The sequence below is a fragment of the Saccoglossus kowalevskii genome, chromosome 21 (assembly GCF_978046115.1).
Source record: "Saccoglossus kowalevskii chromosome 21, keSacKowa6.1, whole genome shotgun sequence".
Lineage (NCBI taxonomy): Eukaryota > Metazoa > Hemichordata > Enteropneusta > Harrimaniidae > Saccoglossus > Saccoglossus kowalevskii.
In genome coordinates this window covers 29,000,779-29,017,666 of record NC_140661.1, presented here as the reverse complement: position 1 = coordinate 29,017,666, position 16,888 = coordinate 29,000,779, and positions in this window count along the sequence as shown.

Here is a 16,888-nt window from a genome sequence, read left to right as displayed (position 1 = left end):
TCAACTGTTATATCGTCCACACTAGGTGTCAATTGTTACATCGTCCACACTAGGTGTCAACTGTTACATCGTCCACACTGGGTGTCAACTGTTATATCGTCCACACTGGGTGTCAACTGTTACATCGTCCACACTAGGTGTCAACTGTTATATCGTCCACACTAGGTATCAACTGTTACATCGTCCACACTAGGTGTCAATTGTTATATCGTCCACACTATGTGTCAACTCTTACATCGTCAACACTAGGTGTCAACTGTTACATCGTCCACACTAGGTGTCAACTGTTACATCGTCCACACTAGGTGTCAACTGTTATACTGTCCACACTAGGTGTCAACTGTTATATCGTCCACACTAGGTGTCAACTCTTACATCATCCACACTAGGTGTCAACTGTTACATCGTCCACACTAGGTGTCAACTGTTACATCGTCCACACTAGGTGTCAACTGTTACATCGTCCACACTAGGTGTCAACTGATACATCGTCCACACTAGGTGTCAACTGTTATACTGTCCACACTAGGTGTCAACTGTTATATCGTCCACACTAGGTGTCAACTGTTACATCGTCAACTGTTACATCGTCCACACTAGGTGTCAACTGTTATATCGTCAACTGTTATATCGTCCACACTAGGTGTCAACTGTTACATCGTCCACACTAGGTTTCAACTGTTATATCGTCCACACTAGGTGTCAACTGTTATATCGTCCACACTAGGTATCAACTGTTACATCGTCCACACTAGGTTTCAACTGTTATATCGTCCACACTAGGTGTCAACTGTTACATCGTCCACACTAGGTGTCAACTGTTATATCGTCCACACTAGGTGTCAATTGTTATATCGTCCACACTAGGTGTCAACTGTTACATCGTCCACACTAGGTGTCAACTGTTATATCGTCCACACTAGGTGTCAACTGTTACATCGTCCACACTAGGTGTCAACTGTTATATCGTCCACACTAGGTGTCAACTGTTATATCGTCCACACTAGGTGTCAACTGTTACATCGTCCACACTAGGTTTCAACTGTTATATCGTCCACACTAGGTGTCAACTGTTATATCGTCCACACTAGGTATCAACTGTTACATCGTCCACACTAGGTTTCAACTGTTATATCGTCCACACTAGGTGTCAACTGTTACATCGTCCACACTAGGTGTCAACTGTTATATCGTCCACACTAGGTGTCAACTGTTACATCGTCCACACTAGGTGTCAATTGTTATATCATCCACACTAGGTGTAAATTGTTATATCGTCCACACTGGGTGTCAACTGTTACATCGTCCACACTGGGTGTCAACTGTTACATCGTCCACACTAGGTGTCAACTGTTACATCGTCCACATTAGGTGTCAACTGTTACATCGTCCACACTAGGTGTCAACTGTTACATCGTCCACACTAGGTGTCAACTGTTACATCGTCCACACTAGGTGTCAATTGTTATATCGTCCACACTATGTGTCAACTCTTACATCGTCCACACTAGGTGTCAACTGTTACATCGTCCACACTAGGTGTCAACTGTTATATCATCCACACTAGGTGTCAACTGTTATATCGTCCACACTAGGTGTCAACTGTTACATCGTCCACACTAGGTGTCAACTGTTACATCGTCCACATTAGGTGTCAACTGTTACATCGTCCACACTAGGTGTCAACTGTTACATCGTCCACACTAGGTGTCAATTGTTATATCGTCCACACTAGGTGTCAATTGTTACATCGTCCACACTAGGTGTAAATTGTTATATCGTCCACACTGGGTGTCAACTGTTATATCTTCCACACTAGGTTTCAACTGTTATATCGTCCACACTAGGTGTCAACTATTACATCGTCCACACTAGGTGTCAACTGTTACATCGTCCACATTAGGTGTCAACTGTTACATCGTCCACACTAGGTGTCAACTGTTACATCGTCCACACTAGGTGTCAACTGTTACATCGTCCACACTAGGTGTCAATTGTTATATCGTCCACACTATGTGTCAACTCTTACATCGTCCACACTAGGTGTCAACTGTTACATCGTCCACACTAGGTGTCAACTGTTACATCGTCCACACTAGGTGTCAACTGTTATACTGTCCACACTAGGTGTCAACTGTTATATCGTCCACACTAGGTGTCAACTGTTACATCATCCACACTAGGTGTCAACTGTTACATCGTCCACACTAGGTGTCAACTGTTACATCGTCCACACTAGGTGTCAACTGTTACATCGTCCACACTAGGTGTCAACTGATACATCGTCCACACTAGGTGTCAACTGTTATACTGTCCACACTAGGTGTCAACTGTTATATCGTCCACACTAGGTGTCAACTGTTACATCGTCAACTGTTACATCGTCCACACTAGGTGTCAACTGTTATATCGTCAACTGTTATATCGTCCACACTAGGTGTCAACTGTTACATCGTCAACTGTTACATCGTCCACACTAGGTGTCAACTGTTACATCGTCCACACTAGGTGTCAATTGTTATATCGTCCACACTAGGTGTCAATTGTTACATCGTCCACACTAGGTGTAAATTGTTATATCGTCCACACTGGGTGTCAACTGTTATATCTTCCACACTAGGTTTCAACTGTTATATCGTCCACACTAGGTGTCAACTATTACATCGTCCACACTAGGTGTCAACTGTTACATCGTCCACATTAGGTGTCAACTGTTACATCGTCCACACTAGGTGTCAACTGTTACATCGTCCACACTAGGTGTCAACTGTTACATCGTCCACACTAGGTGTCAATTGTTATATCGTCCACACTATGTGTCAACTCTTACATCGTCCACACTAGGTGTCAACTGTTACATCGTCCACACTAGGTGTCAACTGTTACATCGTCCACACTAGGTGTCAACTGTTATACTGTCCACACTAGGTGTCAACTGTTATATCGTCCACACTAGGTGTCAACTGTTACATCATCCACACTAGGTGTCAACTGTTACATCGTCCACACTAGGTGTCAACTGTTACATCGTCCACACTAGGTGTCAACTGTTACATCGTCCACACTAGGTGTCAACTGATACATCGTCCACACTAGGTGTCAACTGTTATACTGTCCACACTAGGTGTCAACTGTTATATCGTCCACACTAGGTGTCAACTGTTACATCGTCAACTGTTACATCGTCCACACTAGGTGTCAACTGTTATATCGTCAACTGTTATATCGTCCACACTAGGTGTCAACTGTTACATCGTCAACTGTTACATCGTCCACACTAGGTGTCAACTGTTATATCGTCCACACTAGGTGTCAACTGTTACATCGTCCACACTAGGTGTCAACTGTTACATCGTCCACACTAGGTGTCAACTGTTATATTATCCACACTAGGTGTCAACTGTTACATCGTCCACATTAGGTGTCAACTGTTATATCGTCCACACTAGGTGTCAACTGTTATACCGTCCACACTAGGTATCAACTGTTACATCGTCCACACTAGGTGTCAACTATTATATCGTCCACACTAGGTGTCAACTGTTATATAGAAGTATCAGGTGTGAATCGTAATTCGTTGTTACGTATATACAAGTATCAGGTATGAGTCGTAATTCGTTCTTACGTATATACAAGTATCAGGTGTGAGTCGTAATTCGTTCTTACGTATATACAAGTATCAGGTGTGAGTCGTAATTTGTTGCTATGTATGTACAAGTACATGTCGTGAGAATATAAATAGTCACAGTGAAATGTGCAAGTATTTGGCAACGTTGCATCACATATATCACTCTTGTCAGGTGACAAAGAAACAATCAATAATACACGTTGCCCTGCAGTACATTTACACTATGGGTGCGGTTACAACTTAGGAGGCAAAGGTTTAAATATACTGACTGGACTATGTATTCTCAACTATGACATGTCTGCACCTGTTTTCACTTGAACATATCTTATTTTGCTTGCATATAAGTTGATATGTATAAATTAGAATTATATCAGATTTCATAATGTTTACATAAAAATAATTGTGCTGTGCCAGTGCCAGATATGAATACATGCAGATGTGTTGGAATGCTTAGTACGTGGCACAAACCGTGAAATGTGGTTGGTTATTAAATAGCATTGCCGTGTAAATTAGTGTGTTAAACGTCAGACGGCGAGTCGAGATAATCACACATAAGTACGTCTAGCGAGAGTACCAAGTAAGCATTTTGAACCACAAAATTTAAATATTGTCCCAACATCCAAGTGATTGTATTTTAGATAAAAGAATATTTTTTACAAACATCGTCATTTTATTTTATTTTATTCGTAACTGTTTCAACGGAAAAAAACCCAAATCTTGGTATATCTAAGACAATAAAACGAACACGGCAAAAACATCTGCACATAACTTAAACAGAAAAATACTAGTGGATTAGAGTGAAATTGTTTTTTCAAAAGTATAGGGGGTATCGTTAACATCAATTAAATTACTGAAATAATTAACAATGCCATTAAAAAAAATTCACACATAAGTGATAAATAAGAGAATAATCCGGAAAATTCCCGAATCGAGATAGTCGTTCTTTTTTAAGATCTCGCAAAGAAACATAAAAAGGAATTCCTTCAAGATATATGAAGTGTCATATATGTTACTAATACATTCAATAAAAATATTAGGTCTAACAAATGTCTGCCAAATTGGAGAGTCGATATGATAAGATGTTTGCATATATTCATAAATAGAAGGGTATTTAAAGGACATGCGCGAGATATGGAACCATGCGAACAAAAATGGCGACTTTGACTGATTTGCAGACCAGCGACGTTACCAAACTTTAACTTTGTAATTTCTTTGATGATTGGAAGATATCGAAGGAGTCAATAACATCAATGTGCCTTCGAAAATGAGACACCAGTAGTGTGGTACTATGGAAAGTGTATTTAATCTATTGCAAACATGTATTCCCCTGAATGAATGAAAGGGGTGTGAGTGAATAGCACATAAGCCTTAGTTGGATGGCAAATACAGAGGTTTTTTTAGTCAGATTACGGTAAGTGTAAAGTAAGTGCTAGTGTACATACAAAACATGAAATAGCAGTGAATATGTTGCGTTAATTTCCTTGATGATTACATCTGGAGTTGGGCGTGTCAGTGCACTGCCACCAAAACTTCAACAATGTGATTGAAGTTGCATTCCTTCTTCGAACAAATATGCGAACAAAAAACGCAAAATTAATTACTAGTAATTGTCGTTTTTGACGAAAGATGATGCCTGCCAACAAATTCAAATGAACATGCCTACCTGCTTCAATAATAGTGTCTGTGCAAACCAGTAAATTGACAGATATGGTTGATGACAGCGGCTCTATATCTGGGCGATGTTCATTCCTCAGTTGGTTACAAAAGTGTTTGTCCCAATCAATCTCGATTCAGGAAAACCGGTTGCCGTAGTATTAGCAGAAGTAACAACGTCACGTTCACATGGACAAATATGTTGTAACGTGAAATATAATATGTATATGTGTTCCAGGTAAAACTCACTGTAACTGTCAAAAACAATCTTGGCTGCGTTTTGTTCCCATAAATAGACGAAATGCTGGGTCAACAGTGTGATTGTCTTTGTAATAAACATCACATACTAAAAACTATACTCCTATCCCTTCATACCAACCCAATGGTTCAACACTCTGTCAATTACTAATCATCTAATCTAAATATATGACGTAGCATGTACATAACCCCTGTGAATTAGCCGGGGGTCAGATGCTTAAAGACAATCGATATCTGTTCTATACACTTTAGCAATATTTATCAGTCAACAAAATTTGGGGGTTTCCTGAATAGGAGGAAGATACATTTCAAAAGTTATCGTATTTTAGCCATTCAGATATAATTCAACATAGACTTGATTCGTGGTTGTTTGTGTTGTTACTTTGTATCGATGCAGAGTAATCGAGTCAGTGTGGGATGTGTGAGTGTGGTTGCCATTTGTGCTTGAAAATATTTTTTATTGGTCATGATGTTATTTCTGTCAAACCAGTCTGTGTAACCCACTATACGGGAAAATGATTTTTTTTTTCGATATGAGACAGAATCAACGCGCTAAATCAACTATGAGGGTACCAGTCCGATATTTATCAAGTAAAATCGTACCTGACTAAATATACAACTTTTTTTCCACGCAAAACTTCGACAAAAAGCAAAGGGATGTAAATGAATTTGGTCTACTAATAATGGAAAATGTATGTAAGGAAAACCTACGACGATAGCGCAGTATAGCCCAGTGACATGACCTTATTACTGTAAGTTACCTAAGTTACCGTCATTTTCTGGGCCTCCACTGCCTTGCATGTGTATATCAGTATTACCTCCCAACCTCTCATGCATTGAATGTGTATGTAGACAGGCCGTTTTACCATCGTGTTTATGTATAGCTCTGTTACTCCTTTCCGCGATACCAATACCAATGCGTTTGCATTGCTGTATTACGCCACCCTAATTCTAAATATGATATAATATGATATGATATGATATGAAATGATATGATATGATATGATATGATATATGATATGATATGATATGATATGATATGATATGATATGATATGATATTATTCTTTATGGACTGGATACGGCTTTTGCGGCCCGAGGTCGTGCGGCGGAAGCGCCCGAGCTTGCGAGGGAGCGTAAGCCGTACGATCGAGGGCAGCAAAAGCCGTACCCAGTCCATAAAGGTTTTATCATATACATTATATAAAAAAAAGTCTTTAGTTATGTTATTTTTCGCTCGTCTGGCCCCCCAAAAAACCTATTCGATTTTATCCGGGTTTGGATACGGGCCTTTTTACTGGCGCGGATTTATACTGAGGATTCTAAACGACGCGAACGCGTCAACATCTCTCACACAATAGATAAACTAATGTCACCAAATATATCCACAAATTACTTTTTAATGAATCAGCAAATGAACGTAAATTTATAACAATATTTTAACGGTAATAAATACAAACTAATTATAAACTTTCTTTTTTTTAAACATGGACACTACAGTCCAGCTAAGTTGATCATTTACTGACCGTCCGACAACGGACGTTTTCCTGGAGCTGATGCTGTAGGGGTGATGTAGCCACAGGTAGAGGCACGTTGACTTCACAGTTGTTAAAAACTGTAGTCGGTGAACGAGAAACAATTGCTTGACAAGAAGCAGTTTGGTTTAGAGTTCCAGATTCTGGCGTAGCTCAACTAAGAATATCTGAAATGTGCTGATAATCTTCCGTTGTGAGACAGTATCACAGTCAGCTGGCATCGGTGTCGCTGCGTGTATCCGGCAACACTAATGCCAGTTGAATGTGAGTATCGTAGTGCTGTAAACTTGACACGTTTTTGTGACCAGTTATATTTATGATTGGTTGTGGTTGAATGCCGGCTTTCGTCGGGGTAATAATGAATCTAACTGGTCTTTCGGTATATTTCCCATCCACAGAATCATGTCATCAGCCATTATCGGAGCGCAGACTCAAATTACGCGCGTTGTTTGTAAACAGAAAGTAGTTCCAGGAAATATACGCGTTTACCAAATATGGTAAACGGGGCCCGGGCGTGATATGGAAAATTATTGCACGGCTCGCGCATCACGACTACCATAGCGTTACGAGGCCGGGCAATACGAGGTATATGATAAGATGGTTTATTATCCATATTATTCGTGAAAAATTCAATTTTGAAATAAGAAAAAAAATATATTCACAGGTAAAAGGAATTTGAAATAGCTTTAAGAATGTGAAGCTATATTGTCCAATGTGTTGCTTTGTTTTTCTTTTCAAAGCTTTAGCAATGTTTTAGACTTCACAGACTTAAATATGCGGTTACAGGTGTTGAATTGCCGTAAAACGGGATGTTGACCCTGAATGACCCATTTGCATTCCTGTTTGTATTCTAAAAATTCCACAAATGCTAGGCGCGTGCCGACGTCAAAAAATTGCACAAATTTCAACTGTGGTAATTAAGAATGAAAGTTTCCTAATTTTTTTCTAATATTGTCATTGTAAACTGTCATTTCTTGAATGAAGTTTTCCCGTGCTCTGGAAAATTGCATTACAGCTACGATGTAAGAGTACATATGTTTCACTGCGAACAGCATGATTACCACATAGAATACAAAGTCCGGCATCAGCAGGTACTCGTTCATATCTCAGCTTTTCTATGGGCAATGCATGAACTAATGTTCTAAACTTAGTGAAACATAGTTTATGATTCACATTATTGGTCAGTTCTAGATTTGATTTAAAATTAAATTTTCGTTTAAATTGATTATACTATTACGTCTTATATCATGTCTTGCCTGTTTGTATATACCCGTCACCCCCCGCCTCCCATTCCTTGCCTGTATATGTTTCTATAGCCTCCACTTCACTCCACACTTCTCTTGTATCCCATGCCTTGTCTGTATATATATATATATACATATATATATATATATATATATATATATATATATATATATATATATATATATATATATATATATATATATATATATATATATACCCGTCACGTCTGCGCATGTCTTGCCTGTGTGTGTGTATATATCGTCACACTTCCCCTGCATGACTGTGTAACCACATTTGCTGGCCTGATCTTTTTAAATATCCAGGTTTAGAATCTAGTAAACGGTGGAATAATGCTTTATCATAGTTGTATATGGTTCAATACTTGAGCCTACAGTTAAGCATTGTGTGACCAATACCCCCTCCCCCGGTGGGTGGGTGGGGGGTACTTGCATAGGAGTGCAATACGGGTATGTGCCGCCCAACTGAGTGTCATTTCACGTCATCTTGTTTAGAAGTGGTTGGTCATTTATCAATGGTTTGGTTTAGAAGTGTGTAGCATTTATTTACTTTTTCACAAGTCCTTGTATTCAAAGACAAATACCGGATGCGCTCACTGGTTATGAAAGTTGTGAGCTGGGTGTTTGTTTTTTTTCGGTTTAGAAGTGAGTATGGTTTACGTGAGGTGGGCTTCACACCTTACCTACTTAATGTGGAAGTAGCCCCTCCCCGGGGGGGGCAATACCTCGTTCAACTGCTACTTCATATAGATATGAGAAGGTCTGTATTTAACAACTTACGTTAAATTCCACTGAATTTTTGGTTTGGGCATATTTTAAATAAAATAACAACAAATACTTGCGTAATTGTCGCTGGGGGTGAGGGATTATTATACATTATCACAAGCTTGTCTTAGATTTATCGACCCACCCACATTCTACATAGTCTTGTTATGGGTGTGATCGTATCTAACAGAAATCAGACAACAAACATCGATAGCAAGAGAGTTTAAAATGGAAGTTCGAAAACTATCCTGCTGATGTGATACCAGACTCACACTTTGATATTTGTGTTATTTTTATATTTTCAGTGGATCGCAATCTCAATCGGTTAATGTAGTTAAAAATATTGTTTAACTCGGATACGATATCTTTTTAGATAAATGACCCACGCCTTCGAGTTATCTGTCGCCGTATTACGTGTAGTACACAGAAATTCTCTGAGTTTCGGAGAATTATTATCATTATGTACACAAGGAAAAAAATGGAGTGATGTATGATGCGTGAAGTGTACTCGGGTTAAACCACGTTTCTACCATATACTTTATAATTTGGAATTACGCCATTAAGTATTGCGCGGAACCAAATTAGGTTGGAACCCACTGCTTAGATTTAGAATAGATGAAATGGCAGCAGGTCGCCGCAGTCTCATGAGTGTATAACCATAACTAATCGAGTCGAACTCACAATCAATCTTAAACTGATGTTTGAAATAAAGAATTATGGCTCACCTCTCTGTATTACGTTTTCATGGTAAAACGATGCCGTGGTAGGTGTGGCAGTTATTGGTCCAAAGAGCACAATCTGTTTTAGCTTGTTAGACTTCTGGTCTCTAAATAATCCTCTTCACTGAACGTGGCAATTGAAAACTGGATTTGTAACACGTAAATAGAAATCGTTCCAGCGTTGAAAATACGAGCGGCAATAGCACACAGAATCGTTCGTTGTGACAGTAAATCATGGAAGCATGTTGTAATTCCTAGCCTTGGAAGTCACAGCGTTCTCTGCTAAAATAAATCCTACACCAGTTCGATTGATTCCACGGCCAATTCGGTTGCTGCACGGGTCACATGTAAGTCAGACTAAAACTAAATATACTTGCATGGAGTGAAATTATCAGATGAAATAACTCAGACACCTTATTAATTATTAATAGCATTATCAAAGTGCAAATCAAATTAAAGTCTCACGTCACACTAATCCTGTGTATTTAACCGTACACACACTGCGGTGACATTCTTAAACAAGAAAATAGGTGTGGACCGTGTTAAAATCATCAATTCTGTGAACACATTGTATAACATATGCATATATTACTAATATAAGTTATAGATATATCGGGTTCCATTCGTTCGTCCGGCCGTCAAATACCACCTGTCTCTAAGTCTACCTCTCTGTTATTTGTGTATTTGGACAAATTGTTACCTATTCAACATTTGAGTCAGACACGTTATTGTGGTTCACATGTGTACTTCGCATTCTTTTCCGAGTTAATGAATTTTTTAATGGTTGACGGCAATTCTTTGAATATGTAATTTTCAATGTCAGCTTTTACTCAGCTTTGATTTGAGTTTTTGACTTTCAACCTGGTAGACCTGTCACGATGGTTCACATATGGCGGAATTGCGTCACTGTGAACGAGAAAGCAAACAAACAAACAAATAGCAATGTTGAGAGTTGCCTTGGCAATTGTAAGCTGATATAAATATTGTGTTTACAAAACAGTGAACTATATTACGATACTGTTGATTGGATTGATGTTTTTCTTCACTCCATATATGCTAATTGATTACGATGTGACAAACGAGTACCAGCTGTTCCAGGCAAATAAATGTAACGAGTGTCCTTATTTTCATGCTGATATTTACCGGGCCGGATTTCATATTTGTTCTTTGTATTAACAAGGGTCGTCTCAAGTAGTTAAATCGAACAGATTTACATTTAAAAAATAAATTGCAAACTAATATTCACCAAATTGTTCGTTATTGTTTCTCCACTCCTACTGTGCACACCAAATTCCGACTGTTCTTTTCTTTACTCAAACTTTTTACGCATTTTTGACGTTTCTCACAAAATATATATATAAATGCAACCCAGCTATTACAACATCGGGATACTGTTTATTTAATATTGACAATTACTTGCATGTGAGAAAACATATTAATTTGACAGCAACACTTGCAATTTGGGTTCACCTCAGTGCATATACACTATTGTTATTACAACGTTTTCTTTTTGGTATTTTCCAAATATTTGTAAGTTGATCCACATAGTAGTATTCTGTTTACACATGGCCTTGTCACTGTGCCAGTGATGCAAACGTTGATTACACCTGATCACTGTGCTAATATTGTTAACCTGGCTAACGTTTTCAGTAATTGAGCCTATGTGTGCACTGAATAGTCTAAATTACACCCCAGTATTCTTTATTTATCAACTGAGAAAATATATAACAGTGTACTGAATTATCAGCATATTTCTGCAATATTTTTATTCTGTACTTTTACTGTATTAATGATTAATAAACTAACCCTGGCTCCCATTATAAACAATACCTGAACTTAATAGGCAAATAGTTTTCAGAGGTACTGTGCACGATGGTGCACTGCCGATTTGGGTACACTGAGGGGGTAGTATTTGTTTAACAAAGAATATATCCCTTGCAGTGTTACACATATTTAACATGTATAACTGAAACAGTTCTGTTATTCTTAACATATTTGAATTAGAAATACAGTTGCAGGAAATACAGGCAGGACTCGTGCACCAATTTACAGATGTGAGTACTGCATTTTCAATTGCGGAACATTAAATGACACCTGTTCCTGGTGCTTCTGTGTTTGGCGTTCTTACTAAGGAATGTAATGAAAACACCCGGAAACTGCAATGGAACGGTCGGTCAATGGAATGGTCGGCCAATGGAACGGTCGGTCAATGGAACGATCGGCCAATGATACGGTCGGTCAATGGAGCGGTCGGTCAATGGAACGGTCGGTCAATGGAACGATCGGCCAATGGAACGGTCGGTCAATGGAATGGTCGGTCAATGGAACGGTCGGCCAATGGTACGGTCGGTCAATGGAATGGTCGGTCAATGGAACGGTCCGTAAATGGAACGATCGGTCAATGGAACGGTCAGCCAATGGAATGAAATGATCGGCCAATGGAACGGACGGCCAATGGAACGGTCGGTCAATGAAACGGTCGGTCAATGGAATGAAATGATCGGCCAATGGAACGGACGGCCAATGGAACGGTCGGTCAATGGAACGATAGGTCAATGGAATGGTCAGTCAATGGAACGATCGGTCAATGGAACGGTCGGCCAATGAAATGGTCGGTCAATGGAACGGTCGGTCAATTATCATTAGTACTAATTAGTATCGGGTCACCCGCACATGTACATGCTTCATGGACGGTTTGCTACCTTTTACAGAGTAGAAGGTAAATACATGGTACAGTCTTAACGTACCCATCTGATAGGGCACAATATTGCGTATTTGGTTATTAAGGTCTAATTCACTAGATTAATGGTGAGATGCCGTTCCCTGTGCGAGAATAAGATAAGATATATAGTTCATTGTTCATTAGATATCAAAAATTATTGGATAAAGGTTAATGTTATAGGTCTGACCCGTAAGGCAGCACAGTTTGTTGCCTGGTAACGAGCCTAGTTTCCCACCCAATACACAATAGCTGGTTATTTTGTCATCAATCACACTGTTACCATAAGGGAGAATAGTTTGAGTAGATCGTAAGGTGCGGTTGTTGTACGCCGCCATTTTAAAAGATGTCGCTGTTGAATAATAAAAATATTTCAAGCATAAACCACATTGAAATCTACAGAAACCCATACTAACATTATATTCCCAAAACAACTGCGCACCCAATCTACATCATGTCATCGTTTGTGTCACTATGTCAGTTACGATTATTTCATAAGTAAAACAGATAACACTAGTACACATCCAACGTTATCAACTGCACACTAACAGGATGCTATGGATTGCCAGATATGATGTACACAATATGTGAACAGTATCGACATTGTATGACGTATATATCACCGCTCTTGTGAAATAAGATCCCAATAAAATATCACATAAATTATTTTATTTACGAATTATACCATAGTCAATATTATTAATTCATCTAGAATCATGGCACGGGCTGAATTTGATTAAATAATTCACTCCGCTCATCGCATACTATAATTACAGCAAAGACACAGAAAATGTCAATATTACTCCTTGCTGATCACGCCTTGTAATATTCTTCAACCATCTGGCCACTCTTACTCACAGCGTCGCTGGTTTAGTACGTGAAACAGAAATAATTGAAGACAGCTTTTCTACGAAATACTGACACAGCATTTCTGTTGAATGTTCAGTTAATAAACAACTGCGGCAGAGGTCGTTGCACCAAGGGGCATAACTATGCACTTGTAAATGCTACCATTGTTCACCGCTGGTGGAGGTTAAAACAGGAATTTGATGAATACTTCTGAGATAACGGAATAATAAATTGTAAATTGTAAGACAAGTTATATAAGCATAGTTGAAGTAAAGTCAGTAAGCCACGGTAACACAGTTAAGTGTATTCAATATAATTGGTCATTTTCAGGTCGAGCCGTTTGTCACCTATAACATGTGTGTTTGCGTTTGTTAAGCTAATGTATGCCTAATGCTAATTTTTGTACTGATCGATATAATTGGCATGAAATGGTCACTATATCAGACATTATGATTACCCGAAGTAACGTCGGGTTCCAACTTTTGTTTGATTAATTTGACAAGTTTTAACTAACCTGACAGGTGTGTTCAAACTAAAAACTTAATCTTATTTTTTAGTCGGAACTACTGCTACAGAATAATGTGATTGTATATAGTAAGGAAGCATGTATGGCGTATTTATTCCAATAAAATAGTGATGAATTACAATCAATTAATATATTCACTTAAAACGTGGAGTAAAACATCTTTTCTACAAGTCGCATTTTGCTGTTACAATGTGTTCTATGAAGAAAATAGATAACTTGGTTCACATCATCCATATCTCTTGATGCGTAGCTTTCCATCATTGACAATTATTGTTTGACAAACTTTACAATAGATGGCGAGTGACTACATAACCAAACACAGTTGTCTATTTGAACGACACTGCTTTCCATATACGTCATTCTGACGTTACAGTAGCGTTCAGTCAATTATAACACATTTATATTACTATGATGAAATGGAAACTGCTTAAAATGAATAAGGAACAAGTCCCAACCAACATTCCACTAAATACACTAATACTGGTTGCCAGTGATTAATTGTGAGTGAGTAATAAAATTGTAAGAAATATATTTAATAGAATTTAAGTAGAAATTTCTTTTATAAAAATCAATGGAATGTTTATAAAATATATTTTATAAAATCTATTCTTCGTAAAGTTTTAATCAATTAACATTTTCAATAAAATTCCACAAAATGCAAATTGATGCAATGTTCTATAGAATTCAAGAATTGATGAAATTGTATTGGAAGTTATTAAATGCATTCCTGAAAAAAACGAGATTGTTTTCCCTTTCCCAAAGTTGTAACAAATGTAATGGTACTGTAAAACAGTGATTGCGGTGTCAGAATCCTGAAGAGTTGTCAAGCTTTTATAAAATTCACTAAGAATATTTTAGACATTCCATGATGGAATTCTGTAAATATTTCCACAGAGAATGGCTACCTGTGTTTAATTAATTGCTTCCATGTTTTGGCTCAAATAATGCTCATGGTGGTATCAGGGGGGGAAATCTTCTCCTCTGGGGTTCTCCACACGTGTCAGGGGGGAATAGCGTCTCGTCTCTATATCGCGTCCCCTTGAGGTGTGGAATCGGGAAAGTCACTTAAACTTTACAATCAAATAAGACACACACAACAAAATACGTTTCATCTCTCGTCTTAGTCGGTCAGTCGAGCACTCTATAAGACACACCGCCCTGGGGAAAAGTCCCCAAGACTATCGCAAGGCTGACCCACGACTCTCCAAGACTGCGTCTCAAGACTGCCCCAAGACTAAGACTCTAGACTGCGTCTGTCCTCGTGTACTTGCCAAGACCAACTAAAACAACTTTATTCACTTTCAAAACCTTAACCAATTACAAAGCAGTTAAAAGACTCTAGGGCGTAACCTTCAATCATAAAGCCAATCACACTAAGTACTGAATACGTCATATCTTTTGATTAATCGTTCACTAAATTAGTAACTGCGAATACCAACTGTCAGAAATAGTAGTCCGAATAGCGACGGTTATATCGTAATTAGTTCCAAATCACTGCACCAAATTCCGTCCAGAACCTTACATGGGCCTAAACGACGACAGAGATAACACAGCCATTCGCTAGTAATCAGCTAATTAAGTCGATCAACAGATACATGCAAACAATTTCATCATAGTGGTTTAAAAACATTAATATTTCAAGTACTATTACTTCATTACTTTTCAATAAAACGTAGTACATAGATTCTCTAGAACAATCCAAGACACCTGATTAATTTTAAGTAAAAATATGTACATATTAATCAACTAATTTGCATAATTAGTTATTTTTTTGGCTTTTACACTGATATCAAAAAAACTAATTATCCCATTCCAATGAATCTTGATACATAGATGTTCTAGGACAATGCACAGACCCGCTCAGTTTTGAATTAAAATCAGATCATATTAATTACCTAATTTGCATAATAAATCATAATTTTAGTTCTAATCACATTTCAATAAAACATCGTACATGCTCTGTGACAGTACTTTTCTTAATTCAATGAATATATGTACATATGAATACATATGTAGTCTAACACAATGTGATGATCAAATTACTTTTAGGTTTATGTACATCTATAATAATTACCTAATTTGCATCATAATTTACCTTTCAGCTTGATTATGATTAATCATCACATTATAAAGAAACTTTGTACATGTGCGCCCTGAAACAATATACAAACCTTAATCTATGCATAATAATTGTATAATGATTCATTTTGTTCATTGAGATAATCCACAAATGTGATTAGTTTAACGTTGATAAACATGCATATTGACTATCTATTATTAGCCCATTTCTGATATCTAAAAAAAATCGGTTTTTAATTGAATTCATTGCAGAGGTGCTCTGGAATAAATTAGACTAAAACCATGGATGAAAAATCAAATATATTTTCTGTATGTATCATAAATTTTGATAATGTGAATCACATTTTTTTCATGTCATGCAAATAGCATGTCATGCAAAAATTAGTTGCCAAGCTTCTCGTTTGAAAGAAAATCTTAAATTTTTAATTAATTTTAATGTGTTCCCAATACTCTCAGCACACGGGAGTTCTTTCTAAGCTTTCTTTGATATTTTGTTTGCTCATATAAGTATTGGAGCTATTGAAAACACTGAAAAATACCAGCATAGACTCCATCATAGTACATCTTGGCGTATCTCAGAATTGAGTTTTGTATTTTTTTTTGTATTTTCCATAAAATTTGTTATTTATATACAAAATTACATTACTATGCTGTAGAAACCCACCAAATTAGCATTCAAAGAAATGTTATAAAATTCCATATGAATGTTCTGTAAAAGGCTATAAAATTCCAATAATATTCCATAAAACTTCATTAGTATTTTGCAAAATTCCCTTGACCACAAAGAGCAAAAACGTGTTATATCTGACCATTTAAATCAGGCTGGTTATGCAATATAATATAAAAGGTACTTCACTGGTACAAAGAGTAGACCAGTATAACATGTGACGATTTGT